Genomic DNA, 14,019 nt, shown 5'->3' with positions numbered 1-14,019 from the left:
TGGTGGGATGTTTGTGAGATAAGACATCAATATACATGGTGTTAACTGTCTAGTTGAGAGAAGCTGGTGGGAAGTTTGTGAGATAAGACATCGTTACACCTTAATTAGCCCCCTGATCGTGATCAAATACGTTTCCAGTCATGTTTCAATGGTACAAAGTCCTGATATTGGAAATGATGGAACCAGTAAGAGGAAATGCCGTGAGAGAAAAGAAAACATACAATCAATGGTACACGAAAGAGATTCATGCTCGTTTACAGGTGGTTCCGTGGTGTAGTGGTTATCACGTCTGCTTAACACGCAGAAGGCCGCGAGTTCGAGCCTCGCCGGAACCTTACTTTTGGGGGGATTTCCATTATTTCATGGAATGTATACATCTCTCTTTCTCAGGTAAAAACCTACCACCACCGAAGGGGGCTTGATACTACTTAATGTTTTGTTTCTTGTCACCTTTTACAAATGTACACCACCCCTCAGCAGATCCTCAACTTGCCGTGCTCTGTTAGTGTCCGTGGCAGGTATAAGTCTTTACAAACACTGCAACAACACAGCTGCGGTTCAGTGGTGTAGTGGTTATCACGTCTGCTTCACACGCAGAAGGCCGCGAGTTCGAGCCTCGCCTGAACCTTGATGTTTTGGCTCTTCTATGAATTGTTATTTTACTTCTCTCTTGCTGGCACACACAGCGTATTGTGTTGACTGTGTCCACTGTTGATTAATTATGAAGTCACGCACAAAGTGTATATATGAAGTGGCTAATCGACATTTACTTGGAAAAATAGATAAGCCAAACCACTCAGAATGCCTCTCTTCCCTCCATCTCTGCCACATGTGACTGAGAGGAACGGTCATCAATAACCCGAGTTACTAGCCTGAGCTGGCACTCACCCTGGTTCGCTTCGCGCTCAGAAAGAGAGGCTGTCTATCGTCCTCGTGGTTTGGTAGACTGTCAGTTTTACCTGAAGTCATGGCGATGCATACTATAGAAATGATTCCTAAAAGTATGATCTTAACTAACATATGGCGGAATTTGTACCTACTTCTTTTCAAAAGGCACGCCAGTGTGGTATGCAACAGCATGTAACATTCCTGCTAAATCTTTTGAAAAATCTTCATCAGGTCAATCAGTTACAGACATCGCCACCTCTGTGTACTTAGGATTCATTCCACGTTTGTGATTTGCGAAAAAAACATAGAGAGTACAGATAATGTCAACAGCTGAAGTGGTTTGTACAATGTATATTGTTTGGTGATTACATCGTGGCAGTGGTTATCTCCCATTGACCGTGATTGAGACTGTATGGCTGCTCCTGTGTAAACTGTCCAGTTGAGAGAAGTTGGTGGGATGTTTGTGAGATAAGACATCAATATACATGGTGTTAACTGTCTAGTTGAGAGAAGCTGGTGGGAAGTTTGTGAGATAAGACATCGTTACACCTTAATTAGCCCCCTGATCGTGATCAAATACGTTTCCAGTCATGTTTCAATGGTACAAAGTCCTGATATTGGAAATGATGGAACCAGTAAGAGGAAATGCCGTGAGAGAAAAGAAAACATACAATCAATGGTACACGAAAGAGATTCATGCTCGTTTACAGGTGGTTCCGTGGTGTAGTGGTTATCACGTCTGCTTAACACGCAGAAGGCCGCGAGTTCGAGCCTCGCCGGAACCTTACTTTTGGGGGGATTTCCATTATTTCATGGAATGTATACATCTCTCTTTCTCAGGTAAAAACCTACCACCACCGAAGGGGGCTTGATACTACTTAATGTTTTGTTTCTTGTCACCTTTTACAAATGTACACCACCCCTCAGCAGATCCTCAACTTGCCGTGCTCTGTTAGTGTCCGTGGCAGGTATAAGTCTTTACAAACACTGCAACAACACAGCTGCGGTTCAGTGGTGTAGTGGTTATCACGTCTGCTTCACACGCAGAAGGCCGCGAGTTCGAGCCTCGCCTGAACCTTGATGTTTTGGCTCTTCTATGAATTGTTATTTTACTTCTCTCTTGCTGGCACACACAGCGTATTGTGTTGACTGTGTCCACTGTTGATTAATTATGAAGTCACGCACAAAGTGTATATATGAAGTGGCTAATCGACATTTACTTGGAAAAATAGATAAGCCAAACCACTCAGAATGCCTCTCTTCCCTCCATCTCTGCCACATGTGACTGAGAGGAACGGTCATCAATAACCAGAGTTACTAGCCTGAGCTGGCACTCACCCTGGTTCGCTTCGCGCTCAGAAAGAGAGGCTGTCTATCGTCCTCGTGGTTTGGTAGACTGTCAGTTTTACCTGAAGTCATGGCGATGCATACTATAGAAATGATCCCTAAAAGTATGATCTTAACTAACATATGGCGGAATTTGTACCTACTTCTTTTCAAAAGGCACGCCAGTGTGGTATGCAACAGCATGTAACATTCCTGCTAAATCTTTTGAAAAATCTTCATCAGGTCAATCAGTTACAGACATCGCCACCTCTGTGTACTTAGGATTCATTCCACGTTTGTGATTTGCGAAAAAAACATAGAGAGTACAGATAATGTCAACAGCTGAAGTGGTTTGTACAATGTATATTGTTTGGTGATTACAGGGGGCTTGATACTACTTAATGTTTTGTTTCTTGTCGCCTTTTACAAATGTACACCACCCCTCAGCAGATCCTCAACTTGCCGTGCTCTGTTAGTGTCCGTGGCAGGTATAAGTCTTTACAAACACTGCAACAACACAGCTGCGGTTCAGTGGTGTAGTGGTTATCACGTCTGCTTCACACGCAGAAGGCCGCGAGTTCGAGCCTCGCCTGAACCTTGATGTTTTGGCTCTTCTATGAATTGTTATTTTACTTCTCTCTTGCTGGCACACACAGCGTATTGTGTTGACTGTGTCCACTGTTGATTAATTATGAAGTCACGCACAAAGTGTATATATGAAGTGGCTAATCGACATTTACTTGGAAAAATAGATAAGCCAAACCACTCAGAATGCCTCTCTTCCCTCCATCTCTGCCACATGTGACTGAGAGGAACGGTCATCAATAACCAGAGTTACTAGCCTGAGCTGGCACTCACCCTGGTTCGCTTCGCGCTCAGAAAGAGAGGCTGTCTATCGTCCTCGTGGTTTGGTAGACTGTCAGTTTTACCTGAAGTCATGGCGATGCATACTATAGAAATGATTCCTAAAAGTATGATCTTAACTAACATATGGCGGAATTTGTACCTACTTCTTTTCAAAAGGCACGCCAGTGTGGTATGCAACAGCATGTAACATTCCTGCTAAATCTTTTGAAAAATCTTCATCAGGTCAATCAGTTACAGACATCGCCACCTCTGTGTACTTAGGATTCATTCCACGTTTGTGATTTGCGAAAAAAAACATAGAGAGTACAGATAATGTCAACAGCTGAAGTGGTTTGTACAATGTATATTGTTTGGTGATTACATCGTGGCAGTGGTTATCTCCCATTGACCGTGATTGAGACTGTATGGCTGCTCCTGTGTAAACTGTCCAGTTGAGAGAAGTTGGTGGGATGTTTGTGAGATAAGACATCAATATACATGGTGTTAACTGTCTAGTTGAGAGAAGCTGGTGGGAAGTTTGTGAGATAAGACATCGTTACACCTTAATTAGCCCCCTGATCGTGATCAAATACGTTTCCAGTCATGTTTCAATGGTACAAAGTCCTGATATTGGAAATGATGGAACCAGTAAGAGGAAATGCCGTGAGAGAAAAGAAAACATACAATCAATGGTACACGAAAGAGATTCATGCTCGTTTACAGGTGGTTCCGTGGTGTAGTGGTTATCACGTCTGCTTAACACGCAGAAGGCCGCGAGTTCGAGCCTCGCCGGAACCTTACTTTTGGGGGGATTTCCATTATTTCATGGAATGTATACATCTCTCTTTCTCAGGTAAAAACCTACCACCACCGAAGGGGGCTTGATACTACTTAATGTTTTGTTTCTTGTCACCTTTTACAAATGTACACCACCCCTCAGCAGATCCTCAACTTGCCGTGCTCTGTTAGTGTCCGTGGCAGGTATAAGTCTTTACAAACACTGCAACAACACAGCTGCGGTTCAGTGGTGTAGTGGTTATCACGTCTGCTTCACACGCAGAAGGCCGCGAGTTCGAGCCTCGCCTGAACCTTGATGTTTTGGCTCTTCTATGAATTGTTATTTTACTTCTCTCTTGCTGGCACACACAGCGTATTGTGTTGACTGTGTCCACTGTTGATTAATTATGAAGTCACGCACAAAGTGTATATATGAAGTGGCTAATCGACATTTACTTGGAAAAATAGATAAGCCAAACCACTCAGAATGCCTCTCTTCCCTCCATCTCTGCCACATGTGACTGAGAGGAACGGTCATCAATAACCAGAGTTACTAGCCTGAGCTGGCACTCACCCTGGTTCGCTTCGCGCTCAGAAAGAGAGGCTGTCTATCGTCCTCGTGGTTTGGTAGACTGTCAGTTTTACCTGAAGTCATGGCGATGCATACTATAGAAATGATCCCTAAAAGTATGATCTTAACTAACATATGGCGGAATTTGTACCTACTTCTTTTCAAAAGGCACGCCAGTGTGGTATGCAACAGCATGTAACATTCCTGCTAAATCTTTTGAAAAATCTTCATCAGGTCAATCAGTTACAGACATCGCCACCTCTGTGTACTTAGGATTCATTCCACGTTTGTGATTTGCGAAAAAAACATAGAGAGTACAGATAATGTCAACAGCTGAAGTGGTTTGTACAATGTATATTGTTTGGTGATTACATCGTGGCAGTGGTTATCTCCCATTGACCGTGATTGAGACTGTATGGCTGCTCCTGTGTAAACTGTCCAGTTGAGAGAAGTTGGTGGGATGTTTGTGAGATAAGACATCAATATACATGGTGTTAACTGTCTAGTTGAGAGAAGCTGGTGGGAAGTTTGTGAGATAAGACATCGTTACACCTTAATTAGCCCCCTGATCGTGATCAAATACGTTTCCAGTCATGTTTCAATGGTACAAAGTCCTGATATTGGAAATGATGGAACCAGTAAGAGGAAATGCCGTGAGAGAAAAGAAAACATACAATCAATGGTACACGAAAGAGATTCATGCTCGTTTACAGGTGGTTCCGTGGTGTAGTGGTTATCACGTCTGCTTAACACGCAGAAGGCCGCGAGTTCGAGCCTCGCCGGAACCTTACTTTTGGGGGGATTTCCATTATTTCATGGAATGTATACATCTCTCTTTCTCAGGTAAAAACCTACCACCACCGAAGGGGGCTTGATACTACTTAATGTTTTGTTTCTTGTCACCTTTTACAAATGTACACCACCCCTCAGCAGATCCTCAACTTGCCGTGCTCTGTTAGTGTCCGTGGCAGGTATAAGTCTTTACAAACACTGCAACAACACAGCTGCGGTTCAGTGGTGTAGTGGTTATCACGTCTGCTTCACACGCAGAAGGCCGCGAGTTCGAGCCTCGCCTGAACCTTGATGTTTTGGCTCTTCTATGAATTGTTATTTTACTTCTCTCTTGCTGGCACACACAGCGTATTGTGTTGACTGTGTCCACTGTTGATTAATTATGAAGTCACGCACAAAGTGTATATATGAAGTGGCTAATCGACATTTACTTGGAAAAATAGATAAGCCAAACCACTCAGAATGCCTCTCTTCCCTCCATCTCTGCCACATGTGACTGAGAGGAACGGTCATCAATAACCAGAGTTACTAGCCTGAGCTGGCACTCACCCTGGTTCGCTTCGCGCTCAGAAAGAGAGGCTGTCTATCGTCCTCGTGGTTTGGTAGACTGTCAGTTTTACCTGAAGTCATGGCGATGCATACTATAGAAATGATCCCTAAAAGTATGATCTTAACTAACATATGGCGGAATTTGTACCTACTTCTTTTCAAAAGGCACGCCAGTGTGGTATGCAACAGCATGTAACATTCCTGCTAAATCTTTTGAAAAATCTTCATCAGGTCAATCAGTTACAGACATCGCCACCTCTGTGTACTTAGGATTCATTCCACGTTTGTGATTTGCGAAAAAAACATAGAGAGTACAGATAATGTCAACAGCTGAAGTGGTTTGTACAATGTATATTGTTTGGTGATTACATCGTGGCAGTGGTTATCTCCCATTGACCGTGATTGAGACTGTATGGCTGCTCCTGTGTAAACTGTCCAGTTGAGAGAAGTTGGTGGGATGTTTGTGAGATAAGACATCAATATACATGGTGTTAACTGTCTAGTTGAGAGAAGCTGGTGGGAAGTTTGTGAGATAAGACATCGTTACACCTTAATTAGCCCCCTGATCGTGATCAAATACGTTTCCAGTCATGTTTCAATGGTACAAAGTCCTGATATTGGAAATGATGGAACCAGTAAGAGGAAATGCCGTGAGAGAAAAGAAAACATACAATCAATGGTACACGAAAGAGATTCATGTTCGTTTACAGGTGGTTCCGTGGTGTAGTGGTTATCACGTCTGCTTAACACGCAGAAGGCCGCGAGTTCGAGCCTCGCCGGAACCTTACTTTTGGGGGGATTTCCATTATTTCATGGAATGTATACATCTCTCTTTCTCAGGTAAAAACCTACCACCACCGAAGGGGGCTTGATACTACTTAATGTTTTGTTTCTTGTCGCCTTTTACAAATGTACACCACCCCTCAGCAGATCCTCAACTTGCCGTGCTCTGTTAGTGTCCGTGGCAGGTATAAGTCTTTACAAACACTGCAGCAACACTGCAGAGGTTCAGTGGTGTAGTGGTTATCACGTCTGCTTCACACGCAGAAGGCCGCGAGTTCGAGCCTCGCCTGAACCTTGATGTTTTGGCTCTTCTATGAATTGTTATTTTACTTCTCTCTTGCTGGCACACACAGCGTATTGTGTTGACTGTGTCCACTGTTGATTAATTATGAAGTCACGCACAAAGTGTCTATATGAAGTGGCTAATCGACATTTACTTGGAAAAATAGATAAGCCAAACCACTCAGAATGCCTCTCTTCCCTCCATCTCTGCCACATGTGACTGAGAGGAACGGTCATCAATAACCAGAGTTACTAGCCTGAGCTGGCACTCACCCTGGTTCGCTTCGCGCTCAGAAAGAGAGGCTGTCTATCGTCCTCGTGGTTTGGTAGACTGTCAGTTTTACCTGAAGTCATGGCGATGCATACTATAGAAATGATCCCTAAAAGTATGATCTTAACTAACATATGGCGGAATTTGTACCTACTTCTTTTCAAAAGGCACGCCAGTGTGGTATGCAACAGCATGTAACATTCCTGCTAAATCTTTTGAAAAATCTTCATCAGGTCAATCAGTTACAGACATCGCCACCTCTGTGTACTTAGGATTCATTCCACGTTTGTGATTTGCGAAAAAAACATAGAGAGTACAGATAATGTCAACAGCTGAAGTGGTTTGTACAATGTATATTGTTTGGTGATTACAGGGGGCTTGATACTACTTAATGTTTTGTTTCTTGTCGCCTTTTACAAATGTACACCACCCCTCAGCAGATCCTCAACTTGCCGTGCTCTGTTAGTGTCCGTGGCAGGTATAAGTCTTTACAAACACTGCAACAACACAGCTGCGGTTCAGTGGTGTAGTGGTTATCACGTCTGCTTCACACGCAGAAGGCCGCGAGTTCGAGCCTCGCCTGAACCTTGATGTTTTGGCTCTTCTATGAATTGTTATTTTACTTCTCTCTTGCTGGCACACACAGCGTATTGTGTTGACTGTGTCCACTGTTGATTAATTATGAAGTCACGCACAAAGTGTATATATGAAGTGGCTAATCGACATTTACTTGGAAAAATAGATAAGCCAAACCACTCAGAATGCCTCTCTTCCCTCCATCTCTGCCACATGTGACTGAGAGGAACGGTCATCAATAACCAGAGTTACTAGCCTGAGCTGGCACTCACCCTGGTTCGCTTCGCGCTCAGAAAGAGAGGCTGTCTATCGTCCTCGTGGTTTGGTAGACTGTCAGTTTTACCTGAAGTCATGGCGATGCATACTATAGAAATGATTCCTAAAAGTATGATCTTAACTAACATATGGCGGAATTTGTACCTATTTCTTTTCAAAAGGCACGCCAGTGTGGTATGCAACAGCATGTAACATTCCTGCTAAATCTTTTGAAAAATCTTCATCAGGTCAATCAGTTACAGACATCGCCACCTCTGTGTACTTAGGATTCATTCCACGTTTGTGATTTGCGAAAAAAACATAGAGAGTACAGATAATGTCAACAGCTGAAGTGGTTTGTACAATGTATATTGTTTGGTGATTACATCGTGGCAGTGGTTATCTCCCATTGACCGTGATTGAGACTGTATGGCTGCTCCTGTGTAAACTGTCCAGTTGAGAGAAGTTGGTGGGATGTTTGTGAGATAAGACATCAATATACATGGTGTTAACTGTCTAGTTGAGAGAAGCTGGTGGGAAGTTTGTGAGATAAGACATCGTTACACCTTAATTAGCCCCCTGATCGTGATCAAATACGTTTCCAGTCATGTTTCAATGGTACAAAGTCCTGATATTGGAAATGATGGAACCAGTAAGAGGAAATGCCGTGAGAGAAAAGAAAACATACAATCAATGGTACACGAAAGAGATTCATGCTCGTTTACAGGTGGTTCCGTGGTGTAGTGGTTATCACGTCTGCTTAACACGCAGAAGGCCGCGAGTTCGAGCCTCGCCGGAACCTTACTTTTGGGGGGATTTCCATTATTTCATGGAATGTATACATGTCTCTTTCTCAGGTAAAAACCTACCACCACCGAAGGGGGCTTGATACTACTTAATGTTTTGTTTCTTGTCGCCTTTTACAAATGTACACCACCCCTCAGCAGATCCTCAACTTGCCGTGCTCTGTTAGTGTCCGTGGCAGGTATAAGTCTTTACAAACACTGCAGCAACACTGCAGAGGTTCAGTGGTGTAGTGGTTATCACGTCTGCTTCACACGCAGAAGGCCGCGAGTTCGAGCCTCGCCTGAACCTTGATGTTTTGGCTCTTCTATGAATTGTTATTTTACTTCTCTCTTGCTGGCACACACAGCGTATTGTGTTGACTGTGTCCACTGTTGATTAATTATGAAGTCACGCACAAAGTGTCTATATGAAGTGGCTAATCGACATTTACTTGGAAAAATAGATAAGCCAAACCACTCAGAATGCCTCTCTTCCTTCCATCTCTGCCACATGTGACTGAGAGGAACGGTCATCAATAACCAGAGTTACTAGCCTGAGCTGGCACTCACCCTGGTTCGCTTCGCGCTCAGAAAGAGAGGCTGTCTATCGTCCTCGTGGTTTGGTAGACTGTCAGTTTTACCTGAAGTCATGGCGATGCATACTATAGAAATGATCCCTAAAAGTATGATCTTAACTAACATATGGCGGAATTTGTACCTACTTCTTTTCAAAAGGCACGCCAGTGTGGTATGCAACAGCATGTAACATTCCTGCTAAATCTTTTGAAAAATCTTCATCAGGTCAATCAGTTACAGACATCGCCACCTCTGTGTACTTAGGATTCATTCCACGTTTGTGATTTGCGAAAAAAACATAGAGAGTACAGATAATGTCAACAGCTGAAGTGGTTTGTACAATGTATATTGTTTGGTGATTACAGGGGGCTTGATACTACTTAATGTTTTGTTTCTTGTCGCCTTTTACAAATGTACACCACCCCTCAGCAGATCCTCAACTTGCCGTGCTCTGTTAGTGTCCGTGGCAGGTATAAGTCTTTACAAACACTGCAACAACACAGCTGCGGTTCAGTGGTGTAGTGGTTATCACGTCTGCTTCACACGTAGAAGGCCGCGAGTTCGAGCCTCGCCTGAACCTTGATGTTTTGGCTCTTCTATGAATTGTTATTTTACTTCTCTCTTGCTGGCACACACAGCGTATTGTGTTGACTGTGTCCACTGTTGATTAATTATGAAGTCACGCACAAAGTGTATATATGAAGTGGCTAATCGACATTTACTTGGAAAAATAGATAAGCCAAACCACTCAGAATGCCTCTCTTCCCTCCATCTCTGCCACATGTGACTGAGAGGAACGGTCATCAATAACCAGAGTTACTAGCCTGAGCTGGCACTCACCCTGGTTCGCTTCGCGCTCAGAAAGAGAGGCTGTCTATCGTCCTCGTGGTTTGGTAGACTGTCAGTTTTACCTGAAGTCATGGCGATGCATACTATAGAAATGATCCCTAAAAGTATGATCTTAACTAACATATGGCGGAATTTGTACCTACTTCTTTTCAAAAGGCACGCCAGTGTGGTATGCAACAGCATGTAACATTCCTGCTAAATCTTTTGAAAAATCTTCATCAGGTCAATCAGTTACAGACATCGCCACCTCTGTGTACTTAGGATTCATTCCACGTTTGTGATTTGCGAAAAAAACATAGAGAGTACAGATAATGTCAACAGCTGAAGTGGTTTGTACAATGTATATTGTTTGGTGATTACATCGTGGCAGTGGTTATCTCCCATTGACCGTGATTGAGACTGTATGGCTGCTCCTGTGTAAACTGTCCAGTTGAGAGAAGTTGGTGGGATGTTTGTGAGATAAGACATCAATATACATGGTGTTAACTGTCTAGTTGAGAGAAGCTGGTGGGAAGTTTGTGAGATAAGACATCGTTACACCTTAATTAGCCCCCTGATCGTGATCAAATACGTTTCCAGTCATGTTTCAATGGTACAAAGTCCTGATATTGGAAATGATGGAACCAGTAAGAGGAAATGCCGTGAGAGAAAAGAAAACATACAATCAATGGTACACGAAAGAGATTCATGCTCGTTTACAGGTGGTTCCGTGGTGTAGTGGTTATCACGTCTGCTTAACACGCAGAAGGCCGCGAGTTCGAGCCTCGCCGGAACCTTACTTTTGGGGGGATTTCCATTATTTCATGGAATGTATACATCTCTCTTTCTCAGGTAAAAACCTACCACCAGCGAAGGGGGCTTGATACTACTTAATGTTTTGTTTCTTGTCACCTTTTACAAATGTACACCACCCCTCAGCAGATCCTCAACTTGCCGTGCTCTGTTAGTGTCCGTGGCAGGTATAAGTCTTTACAAACACTGCAGCAACACTGCAGAGGTTCAGTGGTGTAGTGGTTATCACGTCTGCTTCACACGCAGAAGGCCGCGAGTTCGAGCCTCGCCTGAACCTTGATGTTTTGGCTCTTCTATGAATTGTTATTTTACTTCTCTCTTGCTGGCACACACAGCGTATTGTGTTGACTGTGTCCACTGTTGATTAATTATGAAGTCACGCACAAAGTGTCTATATGAAGTGGCTAATCGACATTTACTTGGAAAAATAGATAAGCCAAACCACTCAGAATGCCTCTCTTCCCTCCATCTCTGCCACATGTGACTGAGAGGAACGGTCATCAATAACCAGAGTTACTAGCCTGAGCTGGCACTCACCCTGGTTCGCTTCGCGCTCAGAAAGAGAGGCTGTCTATCGTCCTCGTGGTTTGGTAGACTGTCAGTTTTACCTGAAGTCATGGCGATGCATACTATAGAAATGATCCCTAAAAGTATGATCTTAACTAACATATGGCGGAATTTGTACCTACTTCTTTTCAAAAGGCACGCCAGTGTGGTATGCAACAGCATGTAACATTCCTGCTAAATCTTTTGAAAAATCTTCATCAGGTCAATCAGTTACAGACATCGCCACCTCTGTGTACTTAGGATTCATTCCACGTTTGTGATTTGCGAAAAAAACATAGAGAGTACAGATAATGTCAACAGCTGAAGTGGTTTGTACAATGTATATTGTTTGGTGATTACATCGTGGCAGTGGTTATCTCCCATTGACCGTGATTGAGACTGTATGGCTGCTCCTGTGTAAACTGTCCAGTTGAGAGAAGTTGGTGGGATGTTTGTGAGATAAGACATCAATATACATGGTGTTAACTGTCTAGTTGAGAGAAGCTGGTGGGAAGTTTGTGAGATAAGACATCGTTACACCTTAATTAGCCCCCTGATCGTGATCAAATACGTTTCCAGTCATGTTTCAATGGTACAAAGTCCTGATATTGGAAATGATGGAACCAGTAAGAGGAAATGCCGTGAGAGAAAAGAAAACATACAATCAATGGTACACGAAAGAGATTCATGCTCGTTTACAGGTGGTTCCGTGGTGTAGTGGTTATCACGTCTGCTTAACACGCAGAAGGCCGCGAGTTCGAGCCTCGCCGGAACCTTACTTTTGGGGGGATTTCCATTATTTCATGGAATGTATACATCTCTCTTTCTCAGGTAAAAACCTACCACCAGCGAAGGGGGCTTGATACTACTTAATGTTTTGTTTCTTGTCACCTTTTACAAATGTACACCACCCCTCAGCAGATCCTCAACTTGCCGTGCTCTGTTAGTGTCCGTGGCAGGTATAAGTCTTTACAAACACTGCAGCAACACTGCAGAGGTTCAGTGGTGTAGTGGTTATCACGTCTGCTTCACACGCAGAAGGCCGCGAGTTCGAGCCTCGCCTGAACCTTGATGTTTTGGCTCTTCTATGAATTGTTATTTTACTTCTCTCTTGCTGGCACACACAGCGTATTGTGTTGACTGTGTCCACTGTTGATTAATTATGAAGTCACGCACAGTGTCTATATGAAGTGGCTAATCGACATTTACTTGGAAAAATAGATAAGCCAAACCACTCAGAATGCCTCTCTTCCCTCCATCTCTGCCACATGTGACTGAGAGGAACGGTCATCAATAACCAGAGTTACTAGCCTGAGCTGGCACTCACCCTGGTTCGCTTCGCGCTCAGAAAGAGAGGCTGTCTATCGTCCTCGTGGTTTGGTAGACTGTCAGTTTTACCTGAAGTCATGGCGATGCATACTATAGAAATGATCCCTAAAAGTATGATCTTAACTAACATATGGCGGAATTTGTACCTACTTCTTTTCAAAAGGCACGCCAGTGTGGTATGCAACAGCATGTAACATTCCTGCTAAATCTTTTGAAAAATCTTCATCAGGTCAATCAGTTACAGACATCGCCACCTCTGTGTACTTAGGATTCATTCCACGTTTGTGATTTGCGAAAAAAACATAGAGAGTACAGATAATGTCAACAGCTGAAGTGGTTTGTACAATGTATATTGTTTGGTGATTACATCGTGGCAGTGGTTATCTCCCATTGACCGTGATTGAGACTGTATGGCTGCTCCTGTGTAAACTGTCCAGTTGAGAGAAGTTGGTGGGATGTTTGTGAGATAAGACATCAATATACATGGTGTTAACTGTCTAGTTGAGAGAAGCTGGTGGGAAGTTTGTGAGATAAGACATCGTTACACCTTAATTAGCCCCCTGATCGTGATCAAATACGTTTCCAGTCATGTTTCAATGGTACAAAGTCCTGATATTGGAAATGATGGAACCAGTAAGAGGAAATGCCGTGAGAGAAAAGAAAACATACAATCAATGGTACACGAAAGAGATTCATGCTCGTTTACAGGTGGTTCCGTGGTGTAGTGGTTATCACGTCTGCTTAACACGCAGAAGGCCGCGAGTTCGAGCCTCGCCGGAACCTTACTTTTGGGGGGATTTCCATTATTTCATGGAATGTATACATCTCTCTTTCTCAGGTAAAAACCTACCACCACCGAAGGGGGCTTGATACTACTTAATGTTTTGTTTCTTGTCGCCTTTTACAAATGTACACCACCCCTCAGCAGATCCTCAACTTGCCGTGCTCTGTTAGTGTCCGTGGCAGGTATAAGTCTTTACAAACACTGCAGCAACACTGCAGAGGTTCAGTGGTGTAGTGGTTATCACGTCTGCTTCACACGCAGAAGGCCGCGAGTTCGAGCCTCGCCTGAACCTTGATGTTTTGGCTCTTCTATGAATTGTTATTTTACTTCTCTCTTGCTGGCACACACAGCGTATTGTGTTGACTGTGTCCACTGTTGATTAATTATGAAGTCACGCACAAAGTGTCTATATGAAGTGGCTAATCGACATTTACTTGGAAAA

The 14,019-nt window shown here is 43.4% G+C and overlaps 32 non-coding genes across 32 annotated transcripts; 21 read left to right on the top strand and 11 right to left on the bottom strand.

The window, feature by feature from the left end:
- Positions 1-262: 262 nt before the first annotated feature.
- Trnav-aac (transfer RNA valine (anticodon AAC)) lies at positions 263-335 on the top strand. Its single transcript has one exon. It is a non-coding gene; the product is annotated as a tRNA-Val (tRNA).
- A 220-nt stretch (positions 336-555) lies between these two features.
- Positions 556-628, top strand: Trnav-cac (transfer RNA valine (anticodon CAC)). Its single transcript has one exon. It is a non-coding gene; the product is annotated as a tRNA-Val (tRNA).
- Positions 629-791: 163 nt separating this feature from the next.
- LOC139451177 (small nucleolar RNA U3) lies at positions 792-1,011 on the bottom strand. Its single transcript, XR_011652283.1, has one exon. It is a non-coding gene; the product is annotated as a small nucleolar RNA U3 (small nucleolar RNA).
- Positions 1,012-1,600: 589 nt separating this feature from the next.
- Positions 1,601-1,673, top strand: Trnav-aac (transfer RNA valine (anticodon AAC)). The gene has a single exon. It is a non-coding gene; the product is annotated as a tRNA-Val (tRNA).
- A 220-nt stretch (positions 1,674-1,893) lies between these two features.
- Positions 1,894-1,966, top strand: Trnav-cac (transfer RNA valine (anticodon CAC)). Its single transcript has one exon. It is a non-coding gene; the product is annotated as a tRNA-Val (tRNA).
- Positions 1,967-2,129: 163 nt separating this feature from the next.
- On the bottom strand, positions 2,130-2,349 carry LOC139451236 (small nucleolar RNA U3). The gene has a single exon (XR_011652336.1). It is a non-coding gene; the product is annotated as a small nucleolar RNA U3 (small nucleolar RNA).
- Positions 2,350-2,739: 390 nt separating this feature from the next.
- Trnav-cac (transfer RNA valine (anticodon CAC)) lies at positions 2,740-2,812 on the top strand. The gene has a single exon. It is a non-coding gene; the product is annotated as a tRNA-Val (tRNA).
- Positions 2,813-2,975: 163 nt separating this feature from the next.
- On the bottom strand, positions 2,976-3,195 carry LOC139451147 (small nucleolar RNA U3). Its single transcript, XR_011652254.1, has one exon. It is a non-coding gene; the product is annotated as a small nucleolar RNA U3 (small nucleolar RNA).
- Positions 3,196-3,785: 590 nt separating this feature from the next.
- Trnav-aac (transfer RNA valine (anticodon AAC)) lies at positions 3,786-3,858 on the top strand. Its single transcript has one exon. It is a non-coding gene; the product is annotated as a tRNA-Val (tRNA).
- A 220-nt stretch (positions 3,859-4,078) lies between these two features.
- Positions 4,079-4,151, top strand: Trnav-cac (transfer RNA valine (anticodon CAC)). Its single transcript has one exon. It is a non-coding gene; the product is annotated as a tRNA-Val (tRNA).
- Positions 4,152-4,314: 163 nt separating this feature from the next.
- LOC139451235 (small nucleolar RNA U3) lies at positions 4,315-4,534 on the bottom strand. The gene has a single exon (XR_011652335.1). It is a non-coding gene; the product is annotated as a small nucleolar RNA U3 (small nucleolar RNA).
- Positions 4,535-5,123: 589 nt separating this feature from the next.
- Trnav-aac (transfer RNA valine (anticodon AAC)) lies at positions 5,124-5,196 on the top strand. The gene has a single exon. It is a non-coding gene; the product is annotated as a tRNA-Val (tRNA).
- Positions 5,197-5,416: 220 nt separating this feature from the next.
- Positions 5,417-5,489, top strand: Trnav-cac (transfer RNA valine (anticodon CAC)). The gene has a single exon. It is a non-coding gene; the product is annotated as a tRNA-Val (tRNA).
- A 163-nt stretch (positions 5,490-5,652) lies between these two features.
- Positions 5,653-5,872, bottom strand: LOC139451234 (small nucleolar RNA U3). Its single transcript, XR_011652334.1, has one exon. It is a non-coding gene; the product is annotated as a small nucleolar RNA U3 (small nucleolar RNA).
- A 589-nt stretch (positions 5,873-6,461) lies between these two features.
- On the top strand, positions 6,462-6,534 carry Trnav-aac (transfer RNA valine (anticodon AAC)). The gene has a single exon. It is a non-coding gene; the product is annotated as a tRNA-Val (tRNA).
- A 220-nt stretch (positions 6,535-6,754) lies between these two features.
- Trnav-cac (transfer RNA valine (anticodon CAC)) lies at positions 6,755-6,827 on the top strand. The gene has a single exon. It is a non-coding gene; the product is annotated as a tRNA-Val (tRNA).
- A 163-nt stretch (positions 6,828-6,990) lies between these two features.
- On the bottom strand, positions 6,991-7,210 carry LOC139451233 (small nucleolar RNA U3). Its single transcript, XR_011652333.1, has one exon. It is a non-coding gene; the product is annotated as a small nucleolar RNA U3 (small nucleolar RNA).
- Positions 7,211-7,600: 390 nt separating this feature from the next.
- On the top strand, positions 7,601-7,673 carry Trnav-cac (transfer RNA valine (anticodon CAC)). Its single transcript has one exon. It is a non-coding gene; the product is annotated as a tRNA-Val (tRNA).
- A 163-nt stretch (positions 7,674-7,836) lies between these two features.
- LOC139451239 (small nucleolar RNA U3) lies at positions 7,837-8,056 on the bottom strand. Its single transcript, XR_011652339.1, has one exon. It is a non-coding gene; the product is annotated as a small nucleolar RNA U3 (small nucleolar RNA).
- Positions 8,057-8,645: 589 nt separating this feature from the next.
- Positions 8,646-8,718, top strand: Trnav-aac (transfer RNA valine (anticodon AAC)). The gene has a single exon. It is a non-coding gene; the product is annotated as a tRNA-Val (tRNA).
- Positions 8,719-8,938: 220 nt separating this feature from the next.
- On the top strand, positions 8,939-9,011 carry Trnav-cac (transfer RNA valine (anticodon CAC)). The gene has a single exon. It is a non-coding gene; the product is annotated as a tRNA-Val (tRNA).
- Positions 9,012-9,174: 163 nt separating this feature from the next.
- LOC139451175 (small nucleolar RNA U3) lies at positions 9,175-9,394 on the bottom strand. Its single transcript, XR_011652281.1, has one exon. It is a non-coding gene; the product is annotated as a small nucleolar RNA U3 (small nucleolar RNA).
- Positions 9,395-9,784: 390 nt separating this feature from the next.
- Positions 9,785-9,857, top strand: Trnav-cac (transfer RNA valine (anticodon CAC)). The gene has a single exon. It is a non-coding gene; the product is annotated as a tRNA-Val (tRNA).
- Positions 9,858-10,020: 163 nt separating this feature from the next.
- LOC139451232 (small nucleolar RNA U3) lies at positions 10,021-10,240 on the bottom strand. Its single transcript, XR_011652332.1, has one exon. It is a non-coding gene; the product is annotated as a small nucleolar RNA U3 (small nucleolar RNA).
- Positions 10,241-10,829: 589 nt separating this feature from the next.
- Positions 10,830-10,902, top strand: Trnav-aac (transfer RNA valine (anticodon AAC)). Its single transcript has one exon. It is a non-coding gene; the product is annotated as a tRNA-Val (tRNA).
- Positions 10,903-11,122: 220 nt separating this feature from the next.
- Positions 11,123-11,195, top strand: Trnav-cac (transfer RNA valine (anticodon CAC)). Its single transcript has one exon. It is a non-coding gene; the product is annotated as a tRNA-Val (tRNA).
- A 163-nt stretch (positions 11,196-11,358) lies between these two features.
- Positions 11,359-11,578, bottom strand: LOC139451231 (small nucleolar RNA U3). The gene has a single exon (XR_011652331.1). It is a non-coding gene; the product is annotated as a small nucleolar RNA U3 (small nucleolar RNA).
- A 589-nt stretch (positions 11,579-12,167) lies between these two features.
- Positions 12,168-12,240, top strand: Trnav-aac (transfer RNA valine (anticodon AAC)). Its single transcript has one exon. It is a non-coding gene; the product is annotated as a tRNA-Val (tRNA).
- A 220-nt stretch (positions 12,241-12,460) lies between these two features.
- Positions 12,461-12,533, top strand: Trnav-cac (transfer RNA valine (anticodon CAC)). Its single transcript has one exon. It is a non-coding gene; the product is annotated as a tRNA-Val (tRNA).
- Positions 12,534-12,694: 161 nt separating this feature from the next.
- LOC139451229 (small nucleolar RNA U3) lies at positions 12,695-12,914 on the bottom strand. Its single transcript, XR_011652330.1, has one exon. It is a non-coding gene; the product is annotated as a small nucleolar RNA U3 (small nucleolar RNA).
- A 589-nt stretch (positions 12,915-13,503) lies between these two features.
- Positions 13,504-13,576, top strand: Trnav-aac (transfer RNA valine (anticodon AAC)). The gene has a single exon. It is a non-coding gene; the product is annotated as a tRNA-Val (tRNA).
- A 220-nt stretch (positions 13,577-13,796) lies between these two features.
- Positions 13,797-13,869, top strand: Trnav-cac (transfer RNA valine (anticodon CAC)). The gene has a single exon. It is a non-coding gene; the product is annotated as a tRNA-Val (tRNA).
- Positions 13,870-14,019: the final 150 nt, after the last annotated feature.

Source organism: Haliotis cracherodii, unplaced genomic scaffold, assembly GCF_022045235.1.
Source record: "Haliotis cracherodii isolate W230 unplaced genomic scaffold, xgHalCrac1.p SCAF_8, whole genome shotgun sequence".
Classification (NCBI taxonomy): Eukaryota; Metazoa; Mollusca; class Gastropoda; order Lepetellida; family Haliotidae; genus Haliotis; species Haliotis cracherodii.
The sequence above is the reverse complement of the archived record's forward strand: the minus strand, read 5'-3'. Positions and strand labels throughout refer to the sequence as shown.